Source organism: Staurois parvus, unplaced genomic scaffold (assembly GCF_062004578.1).
Source record: "Staurois parvus isolate SC_StPar_1 unplaced genomic scaffold, SC_StPar_1.0 ptg000207l, whole genome shotgun sequence".
Taxonomy (NCBI): Eukaryota; Metazoa; Chordata; class Amphibia; order Anura; family Ranidae; genus Staurois; species Staurois parvus.
Genome location: NW_028318003.1, coordinates 1173815 through 1191759, shown reverse-complemented (window position 1 = coordinate 1191759; position 17945 = coordinate 1173815). Strand labels below are relative to the sequence as shown.

The following is a 17945-nucleotide window of genomic DNA, read 5'->3' as shown; positions in this document are numbered from 1 at the left end:
ATGCCATGTGCCACTTTCAGGTCTCCTCACACTGCTGTTGTGTTCCATTTTTTGTCATAGGGTGCTGGCAGATTACGGGCCTCCCATAGCTGCTGCCAGGCCCCTAATCTGCCATGGGCCCCTGTACCGCCTCCTCATGCTGCTGCCAGGTCCACAGTGTCTCATGCCATGTGCCACTTTCAGGTCTCCTCACACTGCTGGTGTGTTCCATTTTTTGTCATAGGGTGCTGGCAGATTACGGGCCTGCCATTGCTGCTGCCAGGCCCCTAATCTGCCATGGGCCCCTGTACCGCCTCCTCATGCTGCTGCCAGGTCCACAGTGTCTCATGGGTCCCTGAACCACCTCCCATTGCTGCTGTCTCCATCGCCACACTCTGCCATGTGCCACTTTCAGGTCTCCTCACACTGCTGGTGTGTTACATTTTTTGTCATAGGGTGCTGGCAGATTACGGGCCTCCCATTGCTGCTGCCAGGCCCGTAATCTGCCATGGGCCCCAGTACCGCCTCCTCATGCTGCTGCCAGGTCCACAGTCTCTCATGGGTCCCTGTACGGCCTCCCATTGCTGCTGTCTCCATCGCCACACTCTGCCATGTGCCACTTTCAGGTCTCCTCACACTGCTGGTGTGTTCCATTTTTTGTCATAGGGTGCTGGCAGATTACGGGCCTCCCATAGCTGCTGCCAGGCCCCTAATCTGCCATGGGCCCCTGTACCGCCTCCTCATGCTGCTGCCAGGTCCAGAGTCTCTCATGGGTCCCTGTACGGCCTCCCATTGCTGCTGTCTCCATCGCCACACTCTGCCATGTGCCACTTTCAGGTCTCCTCACACACTGCTGGTGTGTTCCATTTTTTGTCATAGGGTGCTGGCAGATTACGGGCCTCCCATTGCTGCTGCCAGGCCCCTAATCTGCCATGGGCCCCAGTACCGCCTCCTCATGCTGCTGCCAGGTCCACAGTCTCTCATGGGTCCCTGTACGGCCTCCCATTGCTGCTGTCTCCATCGCCACACTCTGCCATGTGCCACTTTCAGGTCTCCTCACACTGCTGGTGTGTTCCATTTTTTGTCATAGGGTGCTGGCAGATTACGGGCCTCCCATAGCTGCTGCCAGGCCCCTAATCTGCCATGGGCCCCTGTACCGCCTCCTCATGCTGCTGCCAGGTCCAGAGTCTCTCATGGGTCCCTGTACGGCCTCCCATTGCTGCTGTCTCCATCGCCACACTCTGCCATGTGCCACTTTCAGGTCTCCTCACACACTGCTGGTGTGTTCCATTTTTTGTCATAGGGTGCTGGCAGATTACGGGCCTCCCATTGCTGCTGCCAGGCCCGTAATCTGCCATGGGCCCCCGTACCGACTCCTCATGCTGCTGCCAGGCCCGTAATCTGTCATGGGCCCCTGTTGTCGCTTGTTGGCATATTCCGCTCGTTCAGATGCTCCTTCTCCTGCTACTCCTCTTCACGGATTCCGTCAGCAGTCTTTCTTGGAATCCGTTTCCAAGAGACAACAGTTTGCGAGCACGCACCCGACGGTGCAGAAGCTGAACGTCCTCCTGTCCAAGTTGCTGCTGCCAGGCTCGTAATCTGTCATGCGCCCCTGTACTGCCTCCTCATGCTGCTGCCAGGTCCAGAGTGTGTCATGGGCCCCCGTACCGACTCCTCATGCTGCTGCCAGGCCCCTAATCTGTCATGGGCCCCTGTACCGCCTCCTCATGCTGCTGCCAGGTCCAGAGTGTCTCATGGGTCCCTGTACGGCCTCCCATTGCTGCTGCCAGGCCCGTAATCTGCCATGGGCCCCCGTACCGACTCCTCATGCTGCTGCCAGGCCCGTAATCTGTCATGGGCCCCTGTACCGCCTCCTCATGCTGCTGCTTGGTTCAGAGTGTGTCATGGGTCCCTGTACGGCCTCCCATTGCTGCTGTCTCCATCGCCACACTCTGCCATGTGCCACTTTCAGGTCTCCTCACACTGCTGGTGGTTTCCATTTTTGTCATAGGGTGCTGTATGGCCTCCCATTGCTGCTGCCTCCACCGCCACACTGTGGCTCCACACTCTGGTTTTGGCCCCGTGACTGCCCAAATGAGTGAAGTGTGCGGTGATTCTAAGATCGACGGCACTCATCTGCATGTCATACTGACTGACAGTATTATTTCTCTTCCCCAGCAGACTCCAAGGGCATTTAAATTAAAGGTACAGTGTTCTGCACTAATATAAAGGCTCTCTGAAGCCTAGAAACACCCTTTTATAAGTTAAATTCGCAGCGAATATATTCGACTCGAATCGAAATTTTTTCACGAATTCGCCGAATCAGTCGAATCGAATTTTTGAATAATTCGCTCATCTCTAAATATAATAATAAATTTAATTCAATAATATAATCAAACCAAAAACACTGAAATTTGAAATATAGCACGAAGTTTGCACATCATTGAGCAAAGTCGCAAAATTGTTTTCAGTGTCTGATGACGAATTTCCCAATGAATCATCACTCAATTCTGCAAGTGGTTTTGATTTACTATCGCTGTTTTCTAGCTGGTCTATAACCGCTTTTGACCTAAAGAGACGCTTTTTGGATGCCATGGACGTTTCTCAATTTCCAGGCAATAAGAACAGTAAAAATGCAGGCAGGGCACAGGACAAAGCACTAGGGACAAAATGTATGTGAAATGGTTTAATACCAGGGGTGGACTGACCATTTGGAAACTCGGGCAGTGCCCGAGGGCCAGGGGTCAGTAGGGGGCCCCATGAGATGCCCCTGGTACCTTTTTCAAAGGCTTTTGTGAGTTTGGGCAAGGACAGAGGGGCCCCATGATCCCCTATTGCCCAGGGGCCCCATGAGTTGTCAGTCCGCCCCTGTTTGATACAATAATGTTTTACTATGTTATTTTAGTGATTTTAGTGAATGTCACTAAACGCTCGCAGGGGATGGAATCCAGAAGACAGATGCCGGCATCCGCCGGATTACATTGCCGGGGACACTGCAGGAGGGACATCGCGGGAGCGCAGGACAAGGTAAGTGATCGAGGGATCGCGGAGCAGTACCGCATGGTAAGCCTGAGTGTATCTCGGGGTTACCGCTTGTGTTACTGAATCTTTACCCCGAGCTACACTTGGGAATACCGCCAGGGAGGTTAATGGAAACAATTAATTACTGTTTTGTTTACATTGTATTCATGTGATCGTTTTGATATCATAGTGATCACATGGTACCAAGGTCTGGTGGTCATGGGATCATGCCACTGTGCACCCCAGGGGGCACGCCAGTGCGCATGTTCTCAGCAATAGTACATTGCTGTGCCTGACTGCGCCACCCGCTTGCAGTAAAAGTACTGTGGGCCGCTGGCAAGTGGTTAAGTACATTTTTGTACACATTGCAAATGAGTTTCCTTTTTTGGGGGGGAGAGGGTGCATGTGATTGGCACAGCCAGTCAGCACTGTCTGGACAGTGGGTCAGGGGTCTTGCAGACTCATAGAACAGTCATAGAAGGATGAAAACTCCTCCTACAAGATTAATCAGTGCTCAGCTGGACATTGATAGAAGTCACAAGACCATATTCTGTGTACTGTGGAAGACTGGATATAGTGAATGCAGGGTCATGGGTTTAGTAACACTTTATCTCTGATTGCTAGCTCTGTGGGAAATCAACCCTGTTGCTGCTTTTTTGTTTTAATTATTGGGAGCGTCTTTGTCTTTCATTTTACCTTGTGGTTTAATTGAGGTCAGCAGGCACTTTTACCTTTAAAAAATGGGCTTCATTGGGTAGTTTGTTAGAGTTTTCACATATTCAGGGATATATTGGTTTTATATTTTATCTGGTTAGGGCCCTTATTTTAGGTTAAACATTTTTTTCTGCTGCTAGGCTGTCTTTCTATAACAAAAATACTGAAATCAAGTCAGAAATAATTCAAGAAAGACTGTTCCAAGATAAAGACTAAAACATTTACACATTTTCCTTTCCTATAGATCACATTACCTGACAAGAGCCTCTACTATTTTCTCCAATAAATATGTGATTGTTAAATGTAACTGGGTGAAGACCATAAGGTGAGACTATACAGAGTAATGACAGCTGCGGATAAATTACACTATAAATGCACTATAATATTCATATGGAGAAATCATACTTGAGCCCTAAAAAAGCAATTTTAAATGCTTTAATATTTATTTAATCTCCTGATATTTCACAAAAAAATTTACTTTTACATGAGCTCTGATGAAGAGGGGATCCACCTCAAAGCGCATTAGCATTTTTAGACCTGTGTGGCATCTTCCCAAGAAGCGTGCTTAGCAGTTCTGGTGATTCTTCATGTGGATATTTATAATGATCATGTCCTTTATATTAGTTTGTGAGTATAAATACCTATTTTCCTCTTAATAAACTGTGTTTTAAGTGAAGGCACTAGGTCGATGCACCCTCTCCCTGTTTCTTTACATTTACCTCTAGTATAACTAAATTGTGGTGACCCTCAACTACACACAATACATGGTAGAAATAGTCACACTGTTCCATTTATATGGAAATCATATAATTATACTTCTATATATTTATGTTGTTTGCACTATTATTTCTGTTAGAGGCTGAAATCCCATTGATGGTTTAGACCATCAAGAGTTCTACAGTGGAGTCTAAAAACCAAAAAGACCTCTTGCTCCAGAAACTTCAAACACATAGGATCTGACCGGATCTTCCTCCATGAGCTTTTTTCATTCATGGAGTGAGGCCAACCAGGTCCTCCATGAGTAAAACCAGAATATCTACACTTGCACACACTTGTTAGGCACTTTTGATCCCTTAATCGCTCTCCAGTTAATCCTTTGAGTGCCCTGTCACAGTATCATTAGTACACTGTACAGAATTTTGTAACTGATCACTGTGTTAGTGCCATTAGCTACCTCAGATGGTGTCCCTAACAGCTAGTGTTTTCCATATTATCACCCACCACATTTAACCTTTTGCTGGCCTGCCACACTATCACAGTCACACTATAACTGCCATTACTAGTATAGTGTCTGCACAGATCAGTATCTTGACCACAAGAGAAGTATACTAGTGTCCCCAATAGTATAGGACCACCAACGTCACCAGTGTTAGCAGGATCAGCCCTGTTCCCTGCCAGCACTTCCATTTGCCCCCCCCCCCCCCCCCCAACAAGTGCAGTGTCAGTATAATTTCTGATCACTGCCACCTCTGATACATTGTACTCAAAACCACTATGTTAGAAAGATCAGGCCTGATCTCTGCTAGCACTAGCAGGTACATTTTATGTTTAGCACGCAAGCAGCCAGGAACTCTTTTTCCCATAGTTGCACTAGGTACCTGTAAATTTAGTGCCCAAAATGTCCCAAAAAAGGTACATTAGTGAAAAGGCCTACAGGAGTCTGAGCATGACAGACAGGAGCAAAGGGGAGTCCTCTGTCAGAATGTGGCTCAGAATATGAATTTGTAGCAAGCAGCAGCACCCTGACAGGTAGCTCAGACAATGGAGAAGAGGTCCCTGCTAAGGTTAGGTGTACCTGACCCCAGGTTGCTGAGGTGTTAGAAAAGTAGTACATCCTGGCCTTTCTGACACCAGCGCTACAGTATTACATAGCGAAGTGGCGAGCACCAAAAGTGCAGTACAAGCTGATTAGGTGGCTAGCAGTAGTATCGTAATGCAATCACAGTTACCAAGAATTCAAGCACAGGCCCATAGAGCCCAGAGTAGCCTTCCAGAGGTGCTTGAAAACCATAATTGGCTGCCCCAGCAACCAAGGCAAGCTTCCAGGGCATTAACGAATATAATGCTTTGATATCTAATGTGACCCACACAAACTGACTCCTCCAACATGGATTTCTAATATGCAAGAGTACGGTCTTCATGTCTCTAATATAACCTGGAAGTCTCTGAACCAAAACCTGCAGATGGAGATCCACCCACTCCCCCAAGTAGTAATAAATAGAATCAATCTCTACTATTATCGGATGCTCCTCCAAGGGGACACCTGACCTATGCATTTTGTGCAAGTGGTGGAAAATAGAGGTGATGTTCTGACATTTTTTTCTTATTCAGAACTCCAATTCATTCACTCTTATTCAGAAAATAAAATAGAATCCATTGCAAGGGAGCAATGGACACATATTTGCAGACATATGTGGAAGCTGGTGTGCCTTGCCAAGGTTCCTCTGTAAAGTGCAGTCCTAATTCTAATATTTGAGAGTCTCCAAGTTGAAGCATATATTGCAGTGAATAAATTGTAAATTGAGGGCAGGTATACCTGGAGCGAGCTCATTCTACCTTAAAGGTGCAGGGACGCCCAGCATTAGCAAATTGAAGGCAGTAGTTGAAGGCATCCAATCGGTCTCCAGGCCAAACCCTTAACTCTTACCAATTCCTACACAGAGGTAAAAGCAAAAAAAAAAAAACAAAAGAAAAAAAAAAAAAGAGAGTCCTTGAAATATATCACCCATAAAAGATCTATTACATTATTACAGGATTTGTTTTTATAAAATGTACAGGACAAATCGTATTATGACAAAATATTAAAATTCAAGGTAAATAATGAAAACATAAATGTTTGTAATATATACAGTACTTTTTTGAGACCATAACAGTATTCAAAATATTTAATTTATTATTCCTTTGGAATGTCAACATGTGTTGTGGATTTATCCAATTTTTCAGGACCATTATAGAGAATACCTGCTCTGAAGTTCACTTTTATGATCTGTATATTTTGTGTATGATGTAATCAAAATATTAAATATAGTTATAATGATCCCATTTTGTCTAGGATGGGTAGGTACCACAAAGGTTATTTGTGTAATGATAACAATTGTGATTTGGTAAAACATTTTATAGCTTAGAATTAGCAAAAGTACAGCAAATAGGCCTAAAATGTGCTGTATCTCCAAAATGTCACATAAAGTCACAGGGGCGGACTGACCATTCAGGCATTGCCCGAGGGCCCGGGGTCAATAGGGGGCCCGGTGAGAGGCTCACTGGGCACAATTCATTTAGCAGTAGCTTACGGCATCCGAGTATGCGGTAGGATACCGCACAGCATTTTAAAAAAAAAATTTGAATTCACCAAAAAAATGCTACTAAAACACCGCATGAGTAATTTTATCAAGTAATGCGGTATTTTAGTAGTGAAAACAATGCGGTAATGTTTCAGCTCTCAGTGGGGTTCCCCGCTGACAGCTGAATGTAAAAGAAAGAATTGCCGGCAATTCAAAATTTTGTTTTTAAATGGCGTGGGGTCCCCCCTCCATCCACACCAATCCCTTTGGGTCTGGTATGGATTTTGAGGGGAACCCCCACGCTAAAATTTTAAAAAAAAGTCTTGGGGGTCCCCCCCAAAATCCATACCAGCCCGGTAGGTTAGGGAAGGAGACGAGTGAGCATCCCCCCTCCTGAACCATACCAGGTCACATGCCCTCAACATGGGGGGTGCTTTGGGGGTGGAGGGGGCTCCCCCCCAAAGCACCTTGTCCCCATGTTGATGGGGACAAGGGCCTCTTCCCCACAACCCTGGCCAGTGGTTGTGGGGGTCTGCGGGTGGGGGGCTTATCGGAAAAAAAGACAGGAGACAGTCTTTGACAAGTCCTTTATAAAAGAAGAAAAATAAAAGAATGTCCCCCGAAGTAGATCCAACATTAATCATGATGCCCGCTGCTGCCGCAGCCGCTACCCAAAAAAAGAGGGAAACAAAAGGCTCCGCTGCCAACGCTGGCTCCCGGCCATCTGACTGCTCTGCTGGCTTGATAGTTCTTAAATATGTAAGGGGCAGGGCCATCACGTGTGTTAACGCCGCCCTTAGTGGCGTCATCAACCAGGACATGCTGGATTAATGATGTCACAAGGAGGTGGGGCTACATGCGTGATGTCCCTGGGTGGCCCCGCCCCTTACATATTTAAAAACTCTCAAGCTAGCAGAACAGTCAGATGGCCAGGAGGCAGCGTCGGGAGAGGAGCTTTTTTTTTTTCTTTTTTAGGTAGCGGCGGGCATCGTGATTGACGTTGGATCTACTTTGGGGGACATTTTTTTGTTTTTCTTCTTTTAATAAAGGACTTGTCAAAGACTGTCTCCTGTCTTTTTTCACACTACACCTTTTTTTTGTGAATGGGTAGTGGTACCATATACCCCATACTCATTCACGTGGGGGGGGGCAGGATCTGGGGGCTCTCTTGCTAAAGGGGGCTTCCAGATTCCAATAGGCCCCCTGCTCACAGACCCCCACAACCACAGGCCCGGGTTGTGGGGAAGAGGCCCTTGTCCCTTGGGGGGAACACGCTTGCCCTAAAACACCCCCCCATGTTGAGGGCATGTGACCTGGTATGGTTCAGGAGGGTGGGCACTTGCTTGTCCCCCCCTTTCCTGACCTGCATAACTGCATGCTCGGATAAGGGTCTGGTATGGATCTTAGGGGGGACCCCACACCATTTTTTTTTAATCTTGCTGTGGGGGTTCCCCTCAAAACCCATACCACTCCCGAAGGGCTTGGTATGAATGGAGGGGGGACCCCACGACGTTGTTTTATTAGTTTTTAAATTATTTTTAATGCCCTTTCTGTGCAGCTGAGCTGCAATATGTAGGTGGGGTGTTGTGTGGGTGTGGCTTTGGCTTGAGTGTAGGCAGAGACACAGGGGTCCCCATTATCTCTTATTGCCCAGGGGCCCCATTAGTTGTCAGTCTGCCCCAGTCACCACATATACTTGTAATGTTGTTGGCCCGAGAACAATCAATGAAAAAAGCATGCAGAATATGCAGCAGGCAGTAGGTGCATTCAATGAGACTTACAGCAGGAGGAATTTTCCAATGTAGTTTATTCAATGACAACATTTCGGCAGGACACAGCCCACCTTTCTCAAGACAAATACAGCAGTGATAAACATAGATATAAATTCCCACAACCCTTCCCACCACCACCTTCCAGTGATGACATCAGCAAAAATAAGTGCATGAAATAGGACAGAAAAACAATACAAAATGTTACTAGAAGTAATCACAGATAGTTCCTACTATTAATGATAGCAATGCACAGGGGTGTATTTGCCGCAAGGCAAACAAGGCATTTGCCTAGGGCGGCACTTTTCAGGGGGTGGCGCGGCGGCAGCATCACCCCCCCCCCTTTTCCGCGGAAGGGACACTTCTGTGGGAAAGGGACAGGGGCTGCTGTGTCTTATCTGTCTCCGTGACTCCGTGCCCCGGTTCGATCCAGTCCATGAGGCGTTGTTGTAGGAGGGTTGCAGAGGGTGTCTTCATCTCCCTGGATCTTGATTGCAATGCGGGCGGGATGGCATGCCGCCTCTCTGATCTGGCCACACCCCCAGGATCACTGGGCAGCCTATGGCAGCCTGCCCCTCCCTTTGCAAGCTCCGCCTCTTCACCGGTGATTGGCCACCAGATCTGTAGCTCAGGAAGGGGCCAATCACCGGGGAGGAGGTGGAGCTTGGAGAGGAGGAGCCGAGCGGCAGCGCGAAGATCAAACATCGAGTGAGGGACCAGCCAGAGCTGGTGAAGAGGAGAAAAGCGGCCAGAGAAGGAAGACAGCTGATGGGTAAGCTGATGTCTGTGCGGCTGGGATCTGGGCAGAGCAGATTATACTACTGCAGCCAGGTGTGCTGGCTGTGGATGGGAGAGGGAGGAATCCCGGGCTGGAGCAGAGGTCAGCACAGTGAAGTAAGTATCATTGGTGTCAGTGATACTAATGATGGGCCACTATTCCTCCCACTGACACTTTTCATGACACTTTTCCTCCCACTGACACCAATGAGGGGGCACTTTTCCTTCCACTGACACCAATGAAGGGGCACTATTCCTCCCACTGACACCAATGATGAGGTGTTATTCCTCCCACCAACACCAATGATGGGGCACTATTCCGCCCACTGATACCAATGATGGGGCACTATTCCTCCCACCGACACCAGTGATGGGGCACTATTCCTCCCACTGACACCAATGGGGCATTATACCTCCCACTAACACCAATGATGGGGCACTATTCATCCAACTGACACCAATGTCGGTGTACTATTCCTCCCCCATTGACACTAATGATGGGGCACTATTCCTTCCACTAACACCAATGAAGGGGCACTATTCCTCCCACTGACACTGGTGATGGGGCACTATTCCTCACACTGACACCAATGATGGGGCACTATTCCTCCCACCGACACCAATGGGTCACTATTCCTTCCACAGACACCAATGGGGCACTATACCTCCTGCTGACACCAATGATGGGGCACTATTCCTTCCACTGACACCAATGATGGGGCACTATTCCTCCCACTGACAACAATGATGGGGCACTATTCCTCCCACACTGACACCAATGACGGGGCACTATTCATCTAACTGACACCAATGACGGGTTACTATTCCTCCCCCACTGACATTAATGATGGGGCACTATTCCTTTCACTAACACCAATGATGGGGCACTATTCCTCCCACACTGACACTAATGATGGGGCACCATCATTGGCGTCAGTGGGAGGAATAGTGCTGCATCATTGGTATCAGTGTGGAAGTAATAGTACCCCATCATTGGTGTCAGTGTGGAAGTAATAGTACCCCATCATTGGTATCAGTGTGGAAGTAATAGTACCCCATCGTTGGTGTCAGTGTGGAAGTAATAGTACCCCATCATTGGTATCAGTGTGGAAGTAATAGTACCCCATCGTTGGTGTCAGTGGGAGGAATAGTGCCCCATCATTGGTTTTAGAGTGGGAGGAATAGTGCCCCATTATTGGTGTCAGTGGGAGGAATAGTGCCCCATCATTGGTAACAGTGAGAGGAATAGTGCCCCACCGTTGTTGTCAGTGGGAGGAATAGTGCCCCATTATTGGTGTCAGTGGGAAGAATAGTGCCCCATCATTGGTATCAGTGAAAGGAATAGTGCCCCAACATTGGTGTCAGTGAGAGGAATAGTGCCCCAACGTTGTTGTCAGTGGGAGGAATAGTGCCCCATCGTTGTCAGTGGGCAAAGCTCTAACAGGAAGAGGTGGAGCCTAAAGAGGAAGGGTGGAGTTTGCAGATGAAGGGGTGGATCTTAAACAGGAAGGGGTGTCACAAATTTAGATGCGGGGGTGTGCCTGATTTTAATCTTGCCTAGGGCAGCATAAAACCAAAATACACCACTGGCAATGCAGATTAACTACTGTGGAAATAAACACCCCCATGGATTTGCTCCTCCAAAAAAAACAATATGCTATTTATTTTGGGGGAACCACTAATCCCATTCAGGGGGTGGCTCCCCTGAACAGATCTTTTTTTCCCACCTGTTTCTCAACAGGCAGTTGAATGATCAAAGATATTACTGATTCATGCTGGCCCTTGATTTCCAGTGACCAGAGCCTCACCACAGCTAAGTCTCCAACACCTATCATGAGCTACCATAAGGGGGGGGGCGCTCTCTTAAGGATTTGTTATTGAGGATTGACTTCACTCCTCCCAACCCTTGAATGACCTGGCTTACTACCAACAGGCCTGAATTTTATAGTTGTTCTGATTGTGCTACTTGTAGATGTATAATGGTAGGTCCCTACTTCATGCACTCCAAATCTGAAAAACATATCTATCAAACACAGACTTGCATGCACCTCGAGTTTTGTTATCTGAATGCTTATTTGCCCTTGCAGTGCCTACTATGTGGGAAAGACAATTACTTATACTGAGAAACAAATTGCCCATTAGACAAGCCCATGGCTTCAGCAGTCAGCAGTCAGCAGCCAGCAACCAGCCAGTGGTCTGACATTTTCTTGAACACTAACATCCCATATCTACCATAAGACAAATGATCATTGATAATGTTCTGGTTCCATCAAGAGGAGTTGACCGACATGAGACTTTATTACAAAAGAAATGTCAATGGATCTTTAGCTTTGATACCTTAACACCAAGGGGCATGAATGAACAGTTGAGATTAAACCGTTTTCTGTGACTTCCAACCATAGTGGATATGATGGGTAGTTTGAGTTTTATGCACTAACCCTGATCCACTGAAGAATCCCTTGTGTGCCATGTCAACAGACGTCTATGAGCATTATACACGTTACTTATTATGTGACTCCATTTCCTGAGAATTGGGGATATAATGGGATGTGGAATTGACTGGATGTTCCCCCCACTGTCCCACTTACCCTAACTGTTTATTGTTTTTGCTGTTAATTTTTTATTATTACCGTGTTTACAGATTTAAAGCAATTCTAAACGTTCAAGCGGCCCCAGTCCTCCTGTTCTTGGGTTCCCCGCTGAAGCTCCTTGCCCCTCTCCCCTGGTGAGTGCTTCAATAGCAAGCTTGCTGTGGGGACACTAGTGTGGGCTACCTCCCGAGCCGACTCATAAGACAAATAAGATACACAGTGTGTGGCTAAGCTTCGTTCCCCTGTCCCTCTTCACTGGCTGTGACTGACAGCAGCAGGAGTCAATGAAGAGTGAGAGCAAAGAGAGCCTCTGCTCTCATGCACATTACTGGATCGAGATTGGGCTCAGGTAAGTAAAAAGAGGGGGCTAGGGGGGAGATGCATGCAGAAGGTAAAAATCTTCTGCCTTTACAACCACTTTAAGCCTACTCATAATGGGTTCTATTCACAAAGTGGTATTTACTGCTTTAAAAAATGTGGTAAAATACCGTTTAGTGTTTTCAAAAAATCTTTTGGCATTCATGACAAAAATTCTTCTAAAATACCCCATGCAGTATTTTTCCAAAATAGTGTATGTGATATTTATCTCATGGTGTCATTGGCATGGTGAATTTTGCATATATATTTTATTCTTTGGATTAGGCGTTGTAGACATTAGTGAGCAGCGCTGTTCCATATGTATATGTTTATTTATATGTGTTTGATTTTTGACACTATATTCATTCCATATATGTGAAAAAAAAATACTTTTTGCGCTAGATGCGTGCAAATTATACAAAATGAAATAAATATAATACAATATACCTAAATAAAAACTGCTGCCACCTTGAGTGAAATAAATCATATAAACAACAAATGAACCCTAAGTGATTCAGTGGCACTGTTAATAAACAAATTAATAGGTGACTCATTAGTGAAAGTCATTCCAACGTAATAATCTTCTATTTGTCTCCCAAAAGCGTAATCACCACATGTTCAAGAAAAGCGCTCCCCTTTCGGGTGTACAATCACCAAATTTCCATGCCTCTCACTCTCATGGTCAGCATATATCTCTTTGAGAAACTCCAAGTAAAAAGAAAGTATGCCATTATCAGTATATCCACAATCCTCTTTGCTCCTCTCTCCCAGAGACAATGGCCATGAAAGAATAAAAAGGTAAAAACTCCAATGGTGCAGTACAAATAACACCTTTTAATAAATAAATGCAGACTGCCACTCACAGAATAACTGAAAAAAGCATGCCTGTAGATATTACATAATACTGTGATATGGTGGGTTACAAGCAGTGCTCTCACCAGGGATTCCTATGACTAAGTTGGAAGTGACAAAACACGTCAGCTGAGGCTGTGCGGTGACCTGAAGTGACGTCTGGGACAGAAACCAGAAGTGATGCGAGAGCACCATTGTTTGGGATCTGGCGGTGCTGAGAGCACTGCTTGTAACCGACCATATCACACTATTATGTATTATCTACAGGCTTTTTACAGTTATTCTATGAGTGGCTGTCTGCATTTATTTAATAAAAGGTATTATTTGTACTGCACCATTGGAGTTTTTACCTATTTACTCTTTCATGACCATTTGGTGAGTGTACACCCAAAAGGGAAGCGCTTTTTCTTGAACACATGGTAATTCTGGTTTTGGGAAACAAATAGAAGATTATCATGTTGGAATGAATTTATGGACTTTCATTAATTAGTCACTTATTAACCTCCCTAGCGGTATTCCCGAGTGTAGCTCGGGGGAAAATGTCAGTACAAAAAGCGGTAACCCCGAGCTACACTCGGGCTTACCATGCGGCGCTGCATAGGGAGTCCCTGCAGGGTTTAACTTGTCCTGCACACCCGCGATGTGTCCCCTGCAGCGTCCCCGGCCATCTCCTCCGGCCGATGCCGGCATCCGGCTTCTGTGTTCCGGTCCCTGTGAGATCAGGACGTACGGGCGCCACCGGCGACGGCTGGAAATTAGAAAATTTTTAAAAATGTCATTTTTTTCCAAACAAATTTTACATAGTAAAACATTGCTGTTTCAACCCATTTCACATACATATTGTCCCTAGTGCTTTGTCCTGTGACCTGCCTGCATTTTGTCTGTTCTTTCTGCCTGGAAACTGAGAAAAGTCCATGGCATCCAAAAAGTGTCCCTTAAGGTCAAAAGCGGTTTTAGACCAGCTAGAGAACAGTGATAGTAAATTAGAACCACTTTCAGAATTGAGTGATAATGATTTGTGGGGGAAATTCGTCATCAGACACTGAAAACGATTTTGTGACTTTGCTCAGCAATGTGCGAACTTGGCGCTATATTTCAAATTTCAGTGTTTTTGGTTTGATTATATTATTGAATTAAATGTATTATTATTATATTATTATTTTTTATGATTATTTATTAAATTATAATTTATGATTTCGTGTTTCAAATTTTATCATACCCGGGATGTTTAATAGACTCTTGTTCGGACAGATTTCAGTGAGTTATTCCTAAAAATTACAGGCTACAATAAAAAAACTACATATTTCCATGCAAAATAATGGTACCGCTTTCAGCACCAAAAATCTGAAATAATCATAGGGAGGTTAATTTGTTTATTAACAGCACCACTGAATCACTTAGGGTTCATTTGTTATTTATATATTCATTCAATATTTGACATTTATAAAGATATTTTGTATTTACTTAAAGAATAACTTTTTATTTTTTAGTTTTGGATAGGGTGGACACCTATTAGAACACCTATTAGGTTTTTATTGCTGTCTGAGATTCACCCTCTTTATTTGTCCTGTTTATCATTATCATTGAAAGTAAAAGAAAATCCCAAATTTAGTGTTGTCCCCAGAAAAGTAATAGAAAGGAAATCTTCCAATGGGATCTGGTGACCTGGGAGACCCCATGGGATTCCCTTAATTTGTAGGGATTACTTCTCGTTTCCTGTTTTGACAATGGGACAGGAAGTGAAGGTAAATCCCCGCAATGGAACACAGATGGCAAAAAAAAAAAACTGACAGGAGTTTAACCCTCCATTACTCAAAAACGAAAAAGAAAGTTTTCTCCTAAGTTACACTTTCAAACAACCTTTGTCAACCCTTTCAACACAGAGGAACCCTTGAAATAACTTTCCAGTCTCAGGAAATCCTTACTAAAAATGACTATATTAGTGTGATGGTCAGTGGGAAGTATTACCCCCTTATAGATAGCTAAAAAGATCAATGATGTCAGAGGGAACCTGTCAGTGGGAAGATATCACTAAAAAAAAAAAAAGTAAACATGACATACTGTATGTTCTAACAAGGGATAAGACCATTGTGATATGCATGAACATTGTATAATGTTTGGAGTGATTGGGAAGTTTTTGCAGCAAATGATGTATGTGCTTGTATATACACACAAACAATGTCTCCAAAAATTGGTCAAAATTACATGAGAAAATAATCGATTTTACTGCATGTAATGGGGTGGATTTATTAACCGCTTCCCGACTGCCCTATAGCAGAAATACTATATATATATATGCGTGATTTTGCATTTCTGTGCAAGGGGCACGTGCGCCCTACCCACGCCTCCCATCCTGGCCGCAGCTGTCAATCACCGGGTCCTAGGCAATTACCCGCCGACACCCAGTGATTACCAAGCATCTCCGACAAGGAGGTGGACTGTTTTGCTTACTCGGGCACACTGCTCTGGATGGATGTGGACATCCATCCAGAGCAGTGTGATTACAGTGAAGCACCAACACACCACTCCATAGTAAAACACTCCCTGCACACAGTTGACCCTTTGATCACCCCTCATTGTAACCCCTTCCTGCCCAGTGCCATTAGTGTCAGTGCTTTTTTTTTAGCACTGATCACTGTATTGGTGTTACTAAGGATGTCAGTGACACCAAGTCAGTTCCCCTCAGTGTCAGAATGCCCGCCGTAGTTCCGCTATAAGTCGCTGATCACTGCCATTACTAGTAGAAAAACAAAAAATTCCAGTATTTATACCGCCATTTGTAAACACTATAACTTTCACGTTAACCATTTTACATGTATTGGGATTTTGTTTTAGCAAAGACATGTAGCAGAATAAATTTTGGCCTAAATTTATGACGAATTTAACATTTTTTTACTGGACATGTTTAATAGCAAAAAGTCAAAAATATTGTTTTGTTTCTCAAAATTGTTAGTTATAGCGTAAAAAATGAATTCACAGGCGATCAAATACCACTGAAAGAAAGCTCAATTCGTGGAAAAAAAAGGATGTAAATTTCATTTGGGTGCAGCGTTGCAATTGTCAATTAAAAAAACACAGCAGCGTAACACAAAAAATGGCCTGGTCAGGAAGGGGGGTAAATACTCAGGAGGGCAAGTGGTTAAATGCACATAGAATGAGCAGTTTGCAACTGAAGTTGCTCCAGCTCATTTAGTAAATGAGGGGGATTTCTGCTGACTTCCATTATCCAATCTTGTGCAAGCAACAATGCTGTCTTTTTTTTGCATGTGATTGGGTATTCTTTGTAAAGTGAAGCTTTACCTTAATTACTAAGCTCTGGAGCAACTTGCAAAGTACATAGTCTATTTGCTTTAAAAGTGAATTAAAGGGAAAACTTTTTTTTTTCATTTTGGATAGCGTAAGGGAGAGTTATAGCCCCTGTAAGATTTTTCTTACATCTGTGCACCATTGTGGAGATTTACCTTCACTTCCTGTCCCATAGCCAAAACAAGAAGTGAGAGGAAATCTTTAAAAATTAAAGGAATTCATTGGAGGCCCCCAGGTCACCAGAACCAGTGTCCCCATTCAACAATTTTCCCAAAATCCTGAGATTTTCTTTTACTTTCAATGATAATGGTAAACAGGACAAATAGAAAGTGTGCATAACCCTATTGAGGGGCACAGACAAAAATAAAAACCTGACAGGTGTTCTAATCCACCTCCAATTTATCCAAAACTAAAAAAAAAATTTTAAAAAAAAACAACTTTAGTTATACTTCAACTAAATCAGCCCCATTGATTCTGGGTTTTTCCATAATTAGGTTTCTATGCATTACTGTTAAAAGAAATTATCCAAAAAGGTAGAGACTACTCCAAATTGGTTATTATATTTTTACATTCCTTAAATACCGCATTCCTGGACCAGTACTTAATTACCACATGCATTCCTTTTTGTGAATTTACTTTTAACCCCTTTTCATGCTGTATTTAACAAACGTTTTGAGTATTTTGCATTAAATATCGCAAAACGACATAGTGAATTGACAACTTCAGGTTTGCATGCGATATTTAGGGAAAAAAGGGCTGCACACCTAAATACGATCTGTGCTAGTGAATAGGGCCCAGTATGCTTTATTCATAATTTACATTTTTCAGTACAGGGAAGCTCTCTCTTCAGGTAACATTGTTTAGTTTTCAAACTTTTTATAATTGCTTTTTATGAGGCTATTTAATAACAGGTTATTCATTTCTTTCTCCTTCTTTCATAGATTTGCCCACTGGTGTAATGCAATAGTGAGCTTTTGTGTTGGTCTTGTTTCACGTGCTTTGCTTTCCATGCTTTGAGCACCTCCGTTTTGTTTTTGCCTTTCCCTCCTTTTACTACTTTGTTTGTTTCCATAGTATTTATTCTGCATTGCTATCATTTATAGTAGGACATATCTGTGAATTCTGGTTACATTTTGTATTTTTTTTTTATTTTCATGCCCTTATTTTAGGTGATGTCATCACTGGGGGTTGGTGGTGGAAGGGAATTGTGAGAATGTATAGCTGTGTTTGTCACTACTGTATTTGCCTTCAGAAAGGCGGGCTGTGCCCTGCCAAAACATTGACATTGATTAAACTAC

General features: G+C 44.3%; 1 protein-coding gene across 2 annotated transcripts in view; it reads left to right on the top strand.

Annotated features, from left to right (window-relative positions):
* LOC149461214 (serine/threonine-protein kinase SBK1-like) overlaps positions 1 to 17945 on the top strand; it is a 142460-nt gene that overhangs the window by 31857 nt on the left and 92658 nt on the right. For both annotated transcript variants that reach the window (XM_089678540.1, XM_089678537.1), the window contains exon 2: positions 3959 to 4039. The gene's annotated coding sequence lies outside the window, so the exon portion shown is untranslated. The remainder of the gene's footprint in view (positions 1 to 3958; positions 4040 to 17945) is intronic.